Source organism: Quercus lobata, chromosome 3 (genome assembly GCF_001633185.2).
Source record: "Quercus lobata isolate SW786 chromosome 3, ValleyOak3.0 Primary Assembly, whole genome shotgun sequence".
Classification (NCBI taxonomy): domain Eukaryota; kingdom Viridiplantae; phylum Streptophyta; class Magnoliopsida; order Fagales; family Fagaceae; genus Quercus; species Quercus lobata.
In genome coordinates, this window is record NC_044906.1 from 12,759,653 (window position 1) to 12,773,821 (window position 14,169).

Sequence of the window (14,169 nt, forward strand, 5' to 3'; positions counted from 1 at the left end):
CATATTCCTAATATTTCACTCCCCTTGAAAACACATTGCCCATAAGGTGTTATTGTAAAATGACACCTTCATTAAAGGAGATCTTCCAATGGACCAATAACTTAGTGACATTTTGATCACCATATTCATGCATTTCTCTTTGACAAGTGGTCCCGTGCACATGAAGGTTTCTTCTTTGTAGATCTTCAAACTTTGCTCAAATTCTTGTGCCTTCAATGGTTCTTCAATCTTCAAGGTCTCATTGGTTCTTTGAACATCGGAATGTTCTTGTATTCTCAAGACCTCATTTGATTCTAGAACCATTAAAATTGTTGGCGCTCGCATCTTGGATTCTTGGATCACTGACACTTGGATTGCCAATTCTTGAATCATAGACTCTTGAATGTAAGTCTCCATTGGTGCATCAAGAATTAGTTCTTGGAAAATCATCATCACCTTCTTTGTTGGTTCTTTGGACTGAACTTCAAGGGTTGCGTCTTCATGTATATCATCATCCACTTTGACACAAAGATCAACATCTAGGCTTGCAACAACAATAGTAGATTCTTGGAACTTGATTTGTTCTTCGAGTTCCATTGAATCAAGAGATTGTAACTCCTCTTTCGTCATATTCTCAAGATCCTCTAGCAATCTTGAGGGTTCTTCTTTCATGGTCTTTTTAGATTCAGCCAAGGCCTTGACTTTCTCTGAAACATCCTTGACATCCTCTAAAACTTTGTTCATCATTTGCTGTATTTCTTTCCAAAGTTCTCTTCAGTCACATTCGCTCATCTCAAGATCGACGGCTCTGATACCAATTGTTAGGAACCTGGTGATTCTTAGTGGGGATGGATAGGGATTATAGGGGAATTGACAGGAATTGTAAGGAAATTCGAGGTAGTCACCCTCCATAGAGAGAGAGAGAGAGATGCACAAATGCACTAAGAAATTGGTTTATTCTTCAATTGATATTTAATGTTAAATTACAATAATCTATTTATAGGAGACTAGCTCTAATGTCATTGGGCCACATGGCTCAAGATAATTGACTAGTTAATTCAACATGTGCTTTTTAAATTAAGCTATGTGTTAAATGAGCTATATGTGCTTAAATCCTAACTAACTCATCCTAATCTTGATCTCAACCAACTAGCTAACTACCTAACTAAAGGGATTACAACAATTATTTCATATTCCTAATAAATAACTATGCAACAGATGGGTTATTCTTCATTTAATTCTCAGTTGTGAATTGCAATTATTTATTTATGGAAGAATAGCCTTAATCTAATTGGCCCACATAACACAAAATAATTAGCTAATTAATCTCTCATGTGCTCTTAATAATATCACGTTGTGGACGCAAGCACCCACGACGAGTGGTTTCCTTGTGGGAAGTACACCTTGGCCTAGAGTGAATCGGGTAGAGGGTATGAGGTGTTTATACACATGTTTACAACTAATCTCTCATGTGCTCTTACCAAATTAGGGTATGCTCGATATAATTTGATTTATGATTTAAAACCCATTTCTTTTAATTTGTATTCAAGATTTGTTAACCTCCCCTAGATCTTTCTTGTGACATAGTCAGTCCTCTATACAATTTTAACAATTTTAATTGTGAATAGGGATGACAATGGGATGAGTTAGGGTTGAATCAAGGCTTCCTTGATCCCACTTAGGTTGGCAATGGGGATAGTACTAAGAGAGCAGGGGTGGGGCTAGTTAGAGGAGGTGTTTTGCTATTTTTAATGAGGTGACTTTTACATTTATAAGGTAGATATGAATGAGAAATGGGAGGGATAGTTGTGATAGTTAGTACAAAATATATAAGCAATTGTTATATTTGTTAATTAATTCAATCTTTTTATCATAATATAGTACATAAACGAAAGCATTTAATATTTTCCTATATTTGAAATTTATTTTTATGGGTTGAAATATATCTTATGCTTATACATACTTAGAATAGATCTTCAAATTAAGTATTGGACAAATTGCATTGATACTCCTAAGGCATATAGTGAAACTAGACTTGATACATCTGATTTTCAAAAAATGACATTTCACCCCAAACTATCAAAATAATTGACATTTTACCCATTTTTTACAAAAAGATATTGCAATTACAGTTTTCATTGCAGTAAAGTGTTGCAACAACAAATTTCATTACAACAAGTCATTGCTAACGTTTGTTAACCTTGGTGAAATGAAATTCAAATTAATTCAAAATTTGGGACTTGAGAATGGGCGGGTTAAGTTTCAGACATTAATGAGTTTTAATGTTGTTGTAGGTTTCAATATCCTTTGCTAAAATCCTCGTACAAGTTACCAAGCTAAGGACAAGCCCTCTGTTCGGGGGCCTTTTTCAGTTACCCAGCCACGTGTGGTCCGTTAGAGGGATGACTTTACTAGGCTCGGGTTCTTTTTGGGGAGTTGCCTCCGGAACTGAACATTGGGCCACGTGGTCCAACAGTTACTGGCGTATTTTTAAGCCTACAAAATCATTAAGGCCAAAATCTAAGAATCACGATAATGGTTGAGTAAATATGTAATATGTGTTTAATATGATAGCTTTGATTAGTAGTTGTAATAACAGTTGAAATATAGTATTTATTCGAAAGTAAAGTAATCATGTACTTAATGATGTAAATTTAAAGATATGGAAGCAAAGTCACTTATCTCTGATGGTTTGCAGCCCAGCTGTGTAGCATCAGTGAACTGATGGGATTCCAGCAAAATGCCAGCAGTAGAGGCTAGTTAAGTTTGCCCCTCTTATCATGCATTTAAATGAGTTTAAGCCTTAGTTAATAGTTGTAATAATAGTTGGAATAAAGTTATATGTATTTAAATGTGAAATAATCATATACTTAATGATGTAAATTTAAAGATAAGGAAGCAAGGTCACTTATTTTTGATGGTTTGTAGCCCAGCTATGTAGCATCAGTGAGCTTATGGGATTCTAGCAGAATGCCAGCGGTAGAGGCTAGTTAAGTTTGCCCCTCTTATCATGCATTTAAATGAGTTTAAACCTTGGTTAATAGTTGTAATAGTAGTTGGAATAAAGTAATATGTATTTAAATGTGAAATAATTATATATTCAACGATGTAAATTTAAAGATAAGGAAGCAAGGTCACTTATCTCTGATGGTTTGCAGCCCCAGTTGTACAGTTTCTGTGAGTTGATAATATCCCAACAGAGTGACCCCAACGGTAGAGAGACAGTTTGCCATGATAACTTCAAGATTGAGGGGGGAAAAATGGGTGCAACTAGAGGGAGAGAGAATATGTCTAGCTGTGTGTAGTAGGGGCTGGTTAAGCTTGCCCTTCTTATCATGCACTTAAATGAGTTTTCCCTTTGACAATACTCTTTTAGTTGTTGTGAAGTTATGAATAGTGTTGCCTTCCATGAGAAGGGCTTTTACATGGAGTATTTGTGCCTTCTAAGAGAAGGGTTTTATGTAAGAAGTAGTTGTGCCTTCTAAGAGAAAAGCTTTTGTAAGAAGTAGTTGTGTCTTCTAAGAGAATGGCTTTGATATGAGATCTTAGTGCCTTCTAGAAGAAGGACTTTAGTAATAGAAGTTCTTCCCTTCCATGAGAAGGGCTTTTAGTATGAGTGTTTGATATCTCTTGAGAAGTGTAGGGATGGTAAAAGATATAGATGTTTTTTGGGATGTAGTATTTGTAATATGTATGATATATGAAAGTATGAGAGATATGGAGGTTAAATATAGTAAAAATATGAGATTATAACCGCTGGAGAAGTTGTAGAGATTGCTTTCCAAGAGGAAAGATTTTGTAAGAGAAGAGTATGGAGATGTGTTTAGGTATTTGGAGATAGGAGCAGTAAGATAGATGTAGAAGAGTATTGAGATGTGTTTATAGGTAGCAAAACAATAGAATTTTAGAGTGAGAGAGTATGAGAGTGGAGCTTAGAAGAGTTGTGGTGTGTTATATGTAATAGTGTAGTAAGTGTGTATGAGATTGTGTAAGAGAGGTGAAGAAAGAGATGTTTAGAGATATGGGCAACAAGATATATGTATTTTCAGAATATGGAGAGTGAGATAATGAGTATATGAGAGTAATAGTATTGTAGTGTATTTAGCAAAGCTGTTGGGATTTACTGCTGGGATTTTCTACAGGAGGATGTATGAGGGCTTATGAAGGGCATTTGCAAGCTAAGGGTTGAAGAGTTTAGTTCCTAATTTAGAAACTAAAAAACTCAGAAGCTTAGAACTTCATTAAGAGCTTCAGAAGACTATTAGAGGGAGAGAGAATAGAGAAGTTTTATGAGAGAGTTGTTCTTCCATTGGTGTCCCCACTTTGAAGTGTTGATGAAGGGTTCCATTTAACTGAGTTTAAAGGGGTATTTTAGCAAATAATATCAGCCAAAATCTATTCCAAACAGTAATGATTCTTCAGAGAATCCATCCTAAGATTTGGCTGAAAAAGGTATGTTTAGCTTTAAGGTATTCTTGCTGTTTCGAGTAAGAGCTGCTGGGGAAAGAGCAAAAAAAAAGGAAGGTATTTTAGTAAGAGAAAGGTAGTTTCAATAGTTGGTTTTGGTTTTAGCTAAATGTGGAAAAATCAATAATGTTCAGGCTGCTGGGTCAGCTGTCACAGCTATTTTGAAAAAGCCTATCCCAGCTATTAGGAAAAGCTGTGATAGCTATCATGAAAAAGCTGTTCCAGTTGTCAGGAAAAGCTGTGACAGTTATCATAAGACAATTGTCACAACTATCATAAGACAGCTGTTTGCTTTGGGCAAAAGCCAATGAGGTCAAATGGGTGATTTCAGATTGTTGGGGAGGTCATTTCATGGATTTGGCTGAAAAATGGTAAGATCTCTTTCAAGGGTATCTTGCTATTTTGGGTATAACAGCTGGTTGCTGGGATTTCAACATTAAATGGCTGATGATATCACTCCCAGCCAGGTGTCAAGTGCTGAATACACTGCAAGGTTCCAATACAACACATTTCTAGCAAGTAATATAAGGACATGTTGAAAGTTAATGAAGCTTTAGAGATTCAGTCAAGGTCTCATTGGGTTGTGACATAATCTTGGTGAGCAAGAAGAGTATTTAATGCTCTGCTCTGGCAGCTAGCAGAGAAATATATGGTCTGATTGTGGTAGGTAGCAGCTGGGTATAAAAGATATCATGAATATTTTGTATATAGTTAGAGATAAAAGATAGCCAATTAGATTAGACCATGTGTTTGAGTTGGATTTTAGCTGAAAGAAGTAATGAGATTTATGTAGAATAATATAATGAAATTTCTAAATTTGTATAGCAACAGCTAGAGATTGAATGAACAGTTACCCAGTAGTTAGATGGCTGGAGATATTGAGTATTTGTCACATGATGAATATTAAGTTTTAGGAAAAGAGCAATGAGGAATTTTAACATCTAAAGTGTTATGTGATAAGAGATGCTTACCATATGTTACTCGCTACACATGGACTCGTCAGAGTTTAGGGAATTGGAGAAGACACGCCAAGCAACATGTTTCTTTTATCAACTTTAAACCGCTGGAGTTTTACTGAACATACCTCTTGGCCCTCCAAACCACGACTCCTAAAATTTCCTTAAAGAGACTTATGAGCTTGGGTCATAAGCCGAAGATGAGATGACGTACCTCGGGTTTTATTGTTATTTTGTGTAAATATGGACTCTTATTGAAGAAGCCACTTGCCATGAGTGTAAGAGAGGTAATATGGGCTGTGAACTTTGATTCCTTGCTTAAGCCTAATCCATATGTTGATGTTGATGATGTCGTGGGGTCATGATCCCAATTGATAAAGAGGAAATGTGGACCATGAATCCGCCTCTTAAAGTAAGGATCTCGTGGGCCATGTGAGCCTAACCCATGTAATTGAATGAGATATGAGCTTATTTTGGGTTTTAAATAGATTTACCCAAAATCAATAATATGTTGATGTGGCATGAGTTGCCAATGAAGTAATACCACGTGGGCCAAAAAAATGGCCCTCAACACCCTTTAGGATAATTGTGGAAAAAAACATCCAACAATATCCAAAAGCAACTAAAGTTTCATGTGTTCTAACTTTTAATTAAGAGTTTTGATTCTGCAATTCACATCTTTGATGTAATTACATTGAGGTAGAGATGTTCTTTCCCCTGTAAGTTCATGTCATTATCTAAGTTCTGCACTCAATGTAACTAATTATATTACTCTTTGTAGCTAGGCAATTTCTCAAGATTATTGAACTTCTAATGAACTAATCCGAACTCTGATTATTTAGCCCATAGAGTCATCTAATTCTAGTAGGAATATAAAGAATTGTAGATGAGAGAAAATATCAACACGGAGAATATTGGATGATAGGAGATAAGGATGAGAAATAATTAAGATATGGAATAATTTCATATTTGGTTGTTTTGCAATGAATAAATTAAAACAATGAAAATGTTTAACAATTGGAAGTAGTCTAATTGAGTTGGTTTCTTGGGCTATTAAACAGTTTGTTCTTAAAACTAAAATAGTGCAGCTTCTCTATGTAGAACCTTGGAATAGGATCTTGGTGCTCAAATGACTTTAGTAAACATGGTAATAAGGATAATAGAAAATTGTTAAGTATTTGCTTCTACGGTAATTAATTGCTATTGATTAATGTGAGATATGTGAAATACAAATTGATACTAGTGCTTGTGTATTATGTAACTGAACACTTGGGGTTTATAAGACATTTTTTCGATAATGTAGGATACACCCAAACCACCACCCATAGCCCCAAAATGATCAAATTATTGACAATTGACCAATGTCCCAACACCCAAACATACATACACACCAGCAACCAACTCAGATTTTGCTCAAAACATCCAAACATACAAAAAAAAAAAAAAAAAAAAAAAGAAAAAAAACTCATCTCAGGCTTATTGGTAGGTTCAATGAAAAATTTAGTAGAATTGAAATCTAACTTTAATAAATGTGACAACATGTTAATTGTTTTTGTTAGTTTGAACGTATAAAATAAAAATATTAATATGCTTACAAGCAAAAGGAAAAAATAAAAATAAAAGTTTCCCTGTAAACTACACTAATGGATTGTTGTAATAAAACATTTAATTTCATAATAATGAACAAAGGCTCAACCCAACTGGAAAATACATAAATAAAAATTAAAATCACAATTGTCCTTAATCTACACATTTATGATGTATGTTAAAATTACATTGAGCACATTGATAAAAAAACTCCATGCAAGTATCACCACAATCGACACATTCAAGGAGGTCTTTAGTTTCCTCAATGAAAGTAATGGGATGTGGATGCCAATCAAATTTGTATGCATTTCCAAACTTGATATTTGGGTACTTCCCAAGAATATATTTGGAATGTACAGGATAATCGCATTTTGCACAGTAGTAGAACCAATGCTTTGGGTCTTGTTCTTCTTCACAGATATCACAATAATATTCTCTGGAGTCATGTTCAGCAGTATAACAGAGAGTGAAGGGATGCTCATGTTGTTTGTACCTTGAGGTTTGTGGTAGTGTAGCACATTTGAAGTCCAAAGCAAATTCGCAAATGGTACAACAGAATATTGGGTAAATTTTAGCATCACAACAACTAAAATTCTGTTTAGATTCTATGCTTAAGAGAAGAAGTCGATGCTCATGACCAGGGTGGGTAAGAATGTCTAAGATTAAGCTACATGAAACATCAAGACTAAACCGGCATGTCTCATAACTATAGTTGAATCCATTGCCTTCACGCTTACAGACTCTACACATAAATGTATTCCAACTATAAAACAATTGTGACTGTGGCTTAATAAAATAGAGAAAAAACTCACCTTAGGCTTATTAACAGCATCAAGATTGGTAGGTTCAATGAAGAATATAGTAGAATTAAAATCTAACTTTAATGAATGTGACAACACTTAATTGTTTTGATCAGTTTGGATGTATGAAACAACAATCCTAATAAGCTTATAAGCAAAAGGAAACAAAATAACTAAAAGTTCTCTTGTAAACAACTCTAATGGATTGTTGTAATAAAACATTTGATTTCATAATAAAGAACTAAGGCTCAACCCAAATGGAAAATACATAAATAAAAATTAAAACCACAATTTTCCTTATTATATACATCCATGATGTGCATTGAAATTACATTGGGCACATTGATAAAAAAACTCTATGCAATCACAACCACATATGCCACATTCAAGGTGGTCTTTAGTTTCCTCAATGAAAGTAAAGGGGTGTGGATGCTAGTAAAATTCGTATGCACTTCCAAACTTGATATTTGGGTATTTCCCAAGAATACATTTGGGATGTGCAGGATAATTGCATTTTGCACAGTAGTAGAACCAATGCTTTGGGTCTCGTTCTTCTTCACAGATATTGCAATAATATTCTCTGGAGTCATCTTCAGCAGTATAACAGAGAGTGAAAGGATGCTCATGTTGTTTGTATCTTGCGGTTTGTGGTAGTATAGCACATTTGAAATCCAAAGCAAATTCACAAGTGGTACAACGGAATATTGGGGAAATTGTAGAATTACAACAACTACAATTATGTTCAGATTCTATGCTTAAGAGAAGAAGTCGATGCTCATGACTGGGGTGGGTAAGGATGTCTGAGATTAAACTACATGGAACATCAAGATGAAAATTGCATCTCTCACACCAATAGATGAAGCCATTGCAATGACGCCAACAAGCATGACACCAAAATGTCTTACGCCGATAAGGTGACTCTGGGAAGAGAGTGAGTGGGTGTATTTTTTTTTCTAGGTAATTTAGCACAAGATTCATGTAGAAAGAAGCTACAATTTACACAACTGTAAAAGGGAGGGAAAATCGCTCTACCGCACCCATCGCATTTTTCATTATTTAGAACCTCATCATCCGAAAGCTTTAAATCATGCTTATAACTAAAGTGTTGAATTTCTGTGGTTATTTTAGTTCTGTCCTCCCTCTCTTTAATATTTTTGACTTTGTAAGCTGCTGAGTCAACAGATTGATCCAACTCTGAATCTTCATTCTCTGCCTCTTTAAGTTCTTGCAAATTTATGTTCTCCCTATATCTGTAGTCCACAGCACAATCGAGGTGGGCAATAAAATCACATCTGGAGCAATAGTAAAACCCAAAGTTTGTGTTCACTTTTTTAGCACAGTGCTTACAAAATCGGAAGTCAGATTGATGGAGTTCAACTTCAAGAGAAGAATGGGCTAGGTGAAGGGGGTGCATGTGATATTTAACTTTGAGTTTGCATGGCAGAGAAGCACAAGTATTATGAATGCAATAACTACATAGGGCATAGTGATTAGGTATACCCTTAACTTTTTTGCCACAAAGGTCACAAGTGTACGTCATCCACTTCCAAAGGGGAGTTAATGGGTGGTGGTGGACTTCAGATTCAATGGTGGGCGGTAATGAAGCACATCTGGCATGAAGGTTGAAGTCGCAGCGGTAACACTAATAAGTGTATTCTCGACGATGAGATTCTTTGCAGAGTTCGCATTTACGAAGTTCTTTGTCTTCATTGGAATATGTATCTTCTTTGTGTAAAATAAGAGGATGGATTGGGTACAAGGGATGGTGCAACCCAAGGGGTAGTTTTGCACATGATTTATGAATGTGAAAGCAGTACCTTATTCGTCTAGATATCAATCTCGATTCCCAATTGTAGCTAGGACCATAAACTGTTTCTTGGCACCCATAACAAGTATCTCCATATCTGTTGTCTTGTTCGAAGACCAAGGGATGCTTTGAATCGCAAAAATGTGGAAGCTGTTGTGGTGGCGGTAGCGACAGCGACTGTTGCTGCATCTTGTTCTATGACATGCACAGTCACAGTAACAATCATAGACATAATCATCAAATTAGTTTAGAGAAAAAAGAAAAGAAAAGGGCATCAGATGAGACACAAAGGGGGGTGGATGGGTGACACATTCACATTCACATAGGTTTATTATTATTATTATTATTATTATTTTTTCAAATATAAAGGTAATTAGGCATTTAAAACTTAATGATCTATGAAGAGTTCTTATAGGTTTGTGTGTGTGTGTGTGTGTGTGTGTGTGTGTGTGTATTCTAATATAATAAATGACTAATCTCTTAAATTTAATAGTAAATGACAACTAATTATTTTCAAATATTGCGTATGATTAACCTATTATAGATATTATATAAAAACTTAGAATCAAGAAAATAGTTATCTAAGTGATATACATTTTACCAAAGGTATATTAAATGTAACATAAACTAAACTATTTAATAGTTATATGTCTCACACAAATAGTGTCAATTTCCAGTGCAATGAAATTTTATCACATTTGACATCTATATGACAAATTTTAAGCAAGCAAAGCGCTCTATCATTTATGAATAACAATAAAACACACTCACACACACACACACACACACACATATGAACAAATTTGCAAAAGCAACTATCAACACTTACAAAAAGAAGATACAATTTTGGCTTGAAAACAACCTAAGAAAGGTTTCAAGTTAGCCTCAATATTAGTTTTGTGAAAGCCAAATTCATGTAGAATTCATTTAGAACTTCTACTATATATAGAGAGGATTATTATGCCATTGTGCCAAAAAAAGATAAGTAGGCAAAGCAAAGCATTTATGCTTGCTTGCCACTTTAGACTTGTATGACTCATTTGGAACAAGAGAAATAAGGTAAGGCATTTATGATTTGCTTGCAAAATGAGACTTATATATTCTCTTTTATTTAATCTTTTTTTGATCCATGTCCAGAATTCTTACTGCCATTTACATTTTCTTTCTTTTTGCTTGCTTGTCCAGACTAACACTTTCCACTATTACATAATTGCAGCCACTAAGACCTGTTCAGTCACCACCACTACAGCTAAAGTTAACTTGATCTTCCACCAAAAGAGAAAAACTATTTGCCTATGAGAAAAATGTCAAAATTGTTGGTGGCTTACAAGTAAATTAATGAACCAACACACTTAATCCCAACCAAAATTGCTTAATCATAAAAGAAAGGAGCATACATTTACATATTTTGTATTATTATAGGTATATATAATGATAATGAAGTTCCATAATGTTTTTGTCCTTCCTAATATTTGTTATCTTTACATTTAACATTCAAGAAAAGAAAGAGATCATTTGATTCCTTTCTATTCTTTTTCATTGCACATTTATTCATTCATTCATTCCTTCCTACTCTTTTAAGCTATCTAGATTATACTTCAGTAGGGTATACATAGGAGTAATTGGGTCTAGGGTTAGTCCTAGATGAGCTTTACAAAAAGTTAAGCCTCTTAGAGCATTAGTATTGCTGGAGGCATTTTGCTAAAATGCTAAATTTATCATCAAAACATAGCAAAAGTGGGTTGCATCAGCAAAGCCAAACCTATATATATATATATATTTTTTTTTTTTTGTTGTAGAGCTATAGTGTACTATAGCTAAAATGGTAAAAAAAAAATTATTAAAAGATATATTATTTTATTGTGTTAGTGATGGTGGTTGTTGTTTATTATAATAGATATATTATTTTATTATGTTGTTTATATTATTTTATTGTGTTAAATGATAAAATAGAACTACTGATGTTGGGTGTTTTGTAAAGTGAGATTGTGAAATAGATAAAGTAGCTTTTTGTGGTACCAAATTGCTATGGATGCGAATTTTGACAAATTCACCGTTGGTTTACATTTGTTTCTTATATCTTTTATATTTACAAAATTTCCAAAATATCAAAGATCAATAGTTATGTCATTAATCAAATGTTTAAATTTCAAGTTTTTTTTGTAATCTAAAATTATGCATAAAAAATAAGTTTAAAGAATAGAATAGTAAATAATAGTTGATTGACACAAATCAAACATGTGTGTTAAAAAAAATAAAAAACATGTAATTCAATAGTTAAATTTTTCAAAATATGTAATCATGTTTTTTTTTTTAGCGAGAGTTGTAGCCATTACGTAGCCCCACTTTGCCCTTAAAAAAAAAGTCAAAATAGATTTTTTCCCTATTAGATTAAATCACAAATAAAAACTAAAGAATAAGTAAGGTATATATAATGATAATGAAGTTCCATAATGTTTTTGTCTTTCCTAATATTCGTTTTCTTTACATTTAACATCCAAGAAAAGAAGGAGATCATTTGATTCATTTCTATTCTTTTTCATTGCACATTTCTTCATTCATTCCTTCCTTCCTACTCTTTTAAGTTATCTAGATTATACTTTAGTAGGGTATATATAGGAGTTACTGGGTCTAGGGTTAGTCCTAGATGAGCTTTACAAAAAGTTACATCTCTTAGAGCATTAGTATTGGTGGAGGCATTTTGCTAAAATGCTAAATTTACAATCAAAATATAGCAAAAGTGGGTTGCATCAGCGATGTAATACCCCAATTTTGTTTTTATGATTATCACCGTACCTTACCATTTTAATATAAAGTTGATGTACTATATGTGTGTACACAATAAGATGGGAGTGGACAATTTTGTGGTGCTACAAATAGGCGAGAAAAATCAAAGTTTTAGTGCATACAATTTAGTGCGGCAATTAAACTAATAAATAAATAAATAAAAGATGAAGATGTTTTATGGGCTTCTTGGAGACTAAAGAGATAAGCTCAAGTGGATTTAAACTCCAGCCCACTACCCCACCAAGCCCACATCTCTAATGTGTTAAAATATAAGGTGGAGGAAAAGATAAATTAGGGTTTCATCACTAAGGAGGCTAAGAGGTGTTTTTCCTTGGAGTTTAGAGCACATACAATTGAAGAGGCAAAAAATTGTTTAGGGGCATAAGATTTGGGCTACGAAATCAAGGTGAGAACTCCATCTTAATACTACTATACTGTTATAAACCTTGAGATATATTTATGGTTTTGGCAGAAAGATGTTTGTATATTAGGTAGCTTTATCATGTTTCTTGGGTTATAGATATATATTAGAGGATGGCTTACGTTAGGATGACTTTAAGGTGGTTTCGTTGGAATATATATAGATATGTATATAATCCTAGTTTTGGGCCACCATGTGTATCCAAGAACATAGTAATGGATCAAATATTATTCTTGAATATGGCCTTCACGTTTTCATCAGAGTTATTTAATTAAATCCTAGGTTGCCCACTGTGTCTCTAGAACAAGCCATGGATTACAAATCTCTATTCAGGTATATGGCTCTTACTTTTTCATTGGGGTTTTATATTAAATCCTAGGTCAATGATATTTTGGCTACTACCTTCCTCATGGCAATATGAGTTTCGATTAATGCAGGAAATATTTTTGGTTAGAAAAACATTAATTTAGTGTTGAAAGTGTTATTAGTTCAGCAAAGTATAATCCTAGTGAGTCCATTTGTATAGTTCGATAAGTTTTATATTTTGTGGAGGATATTAAGTAATTTTTATGATTGATGATAGGTCCTATTTAAGAGTGTTTTGAGGCTTTTTGGAGGTTGTTTCAGCTGGACTGTTAGAGTAATTCAAGTGTTGTAAGTAATTATGCATAATATACACAAGTTTTCTTCTTTAGGTTCTTAGAAGTCAAAAGTTTTCAAAAGTTATGTTTCTAAAGCTTACGTTTTCTAAAGTTTATCGAAAGCATTATTTTTATATCATTGAAAGAGAAACTTCGACTTTTAGACTTCGAATTTTAAATAATGTATTGAATGTCCAAATCTCATTTAAAAGATGATTTCTAAACTAAACTATTTTCCAAAAATAATTGAGTTTCAAAGTAAGTTTTCTAAAAGGTTCTTGTTCTTAAAGTTTGTTTAAAACCAAGTGATTTCAAAGTCATATTCTTATTTTTCAAATGGTATTTAAGACGTTTCCTTTAGCAAATTGGGTTTTCAAACTTACTTTAGAATTGTAAAAATATTTATATAAACTCTTCAGTTCTTATTCATCCCCTAAGAGAGTCAAGCATCCTTTGATTTATGTTCTATTCGATATTGTGATCTTTGATATGCCTCTATATTTGAAATGAAATTGTTAGTATCAAGTAAATTATTATATTTTGTATAAACTTTGCTTTGTGATATGTGACTCAAAATAAGTGTTTTTAGAATTGATCAGATATATCAGATATATGTGTAAATCTGCTCATAGGATTGTATGTGGGAATATGTATTGATCCCTCACCAGTAGGGGTTAGATGTTGGTATTCGCTCACAGGATTGTATGTGAGAATATGTGATGTG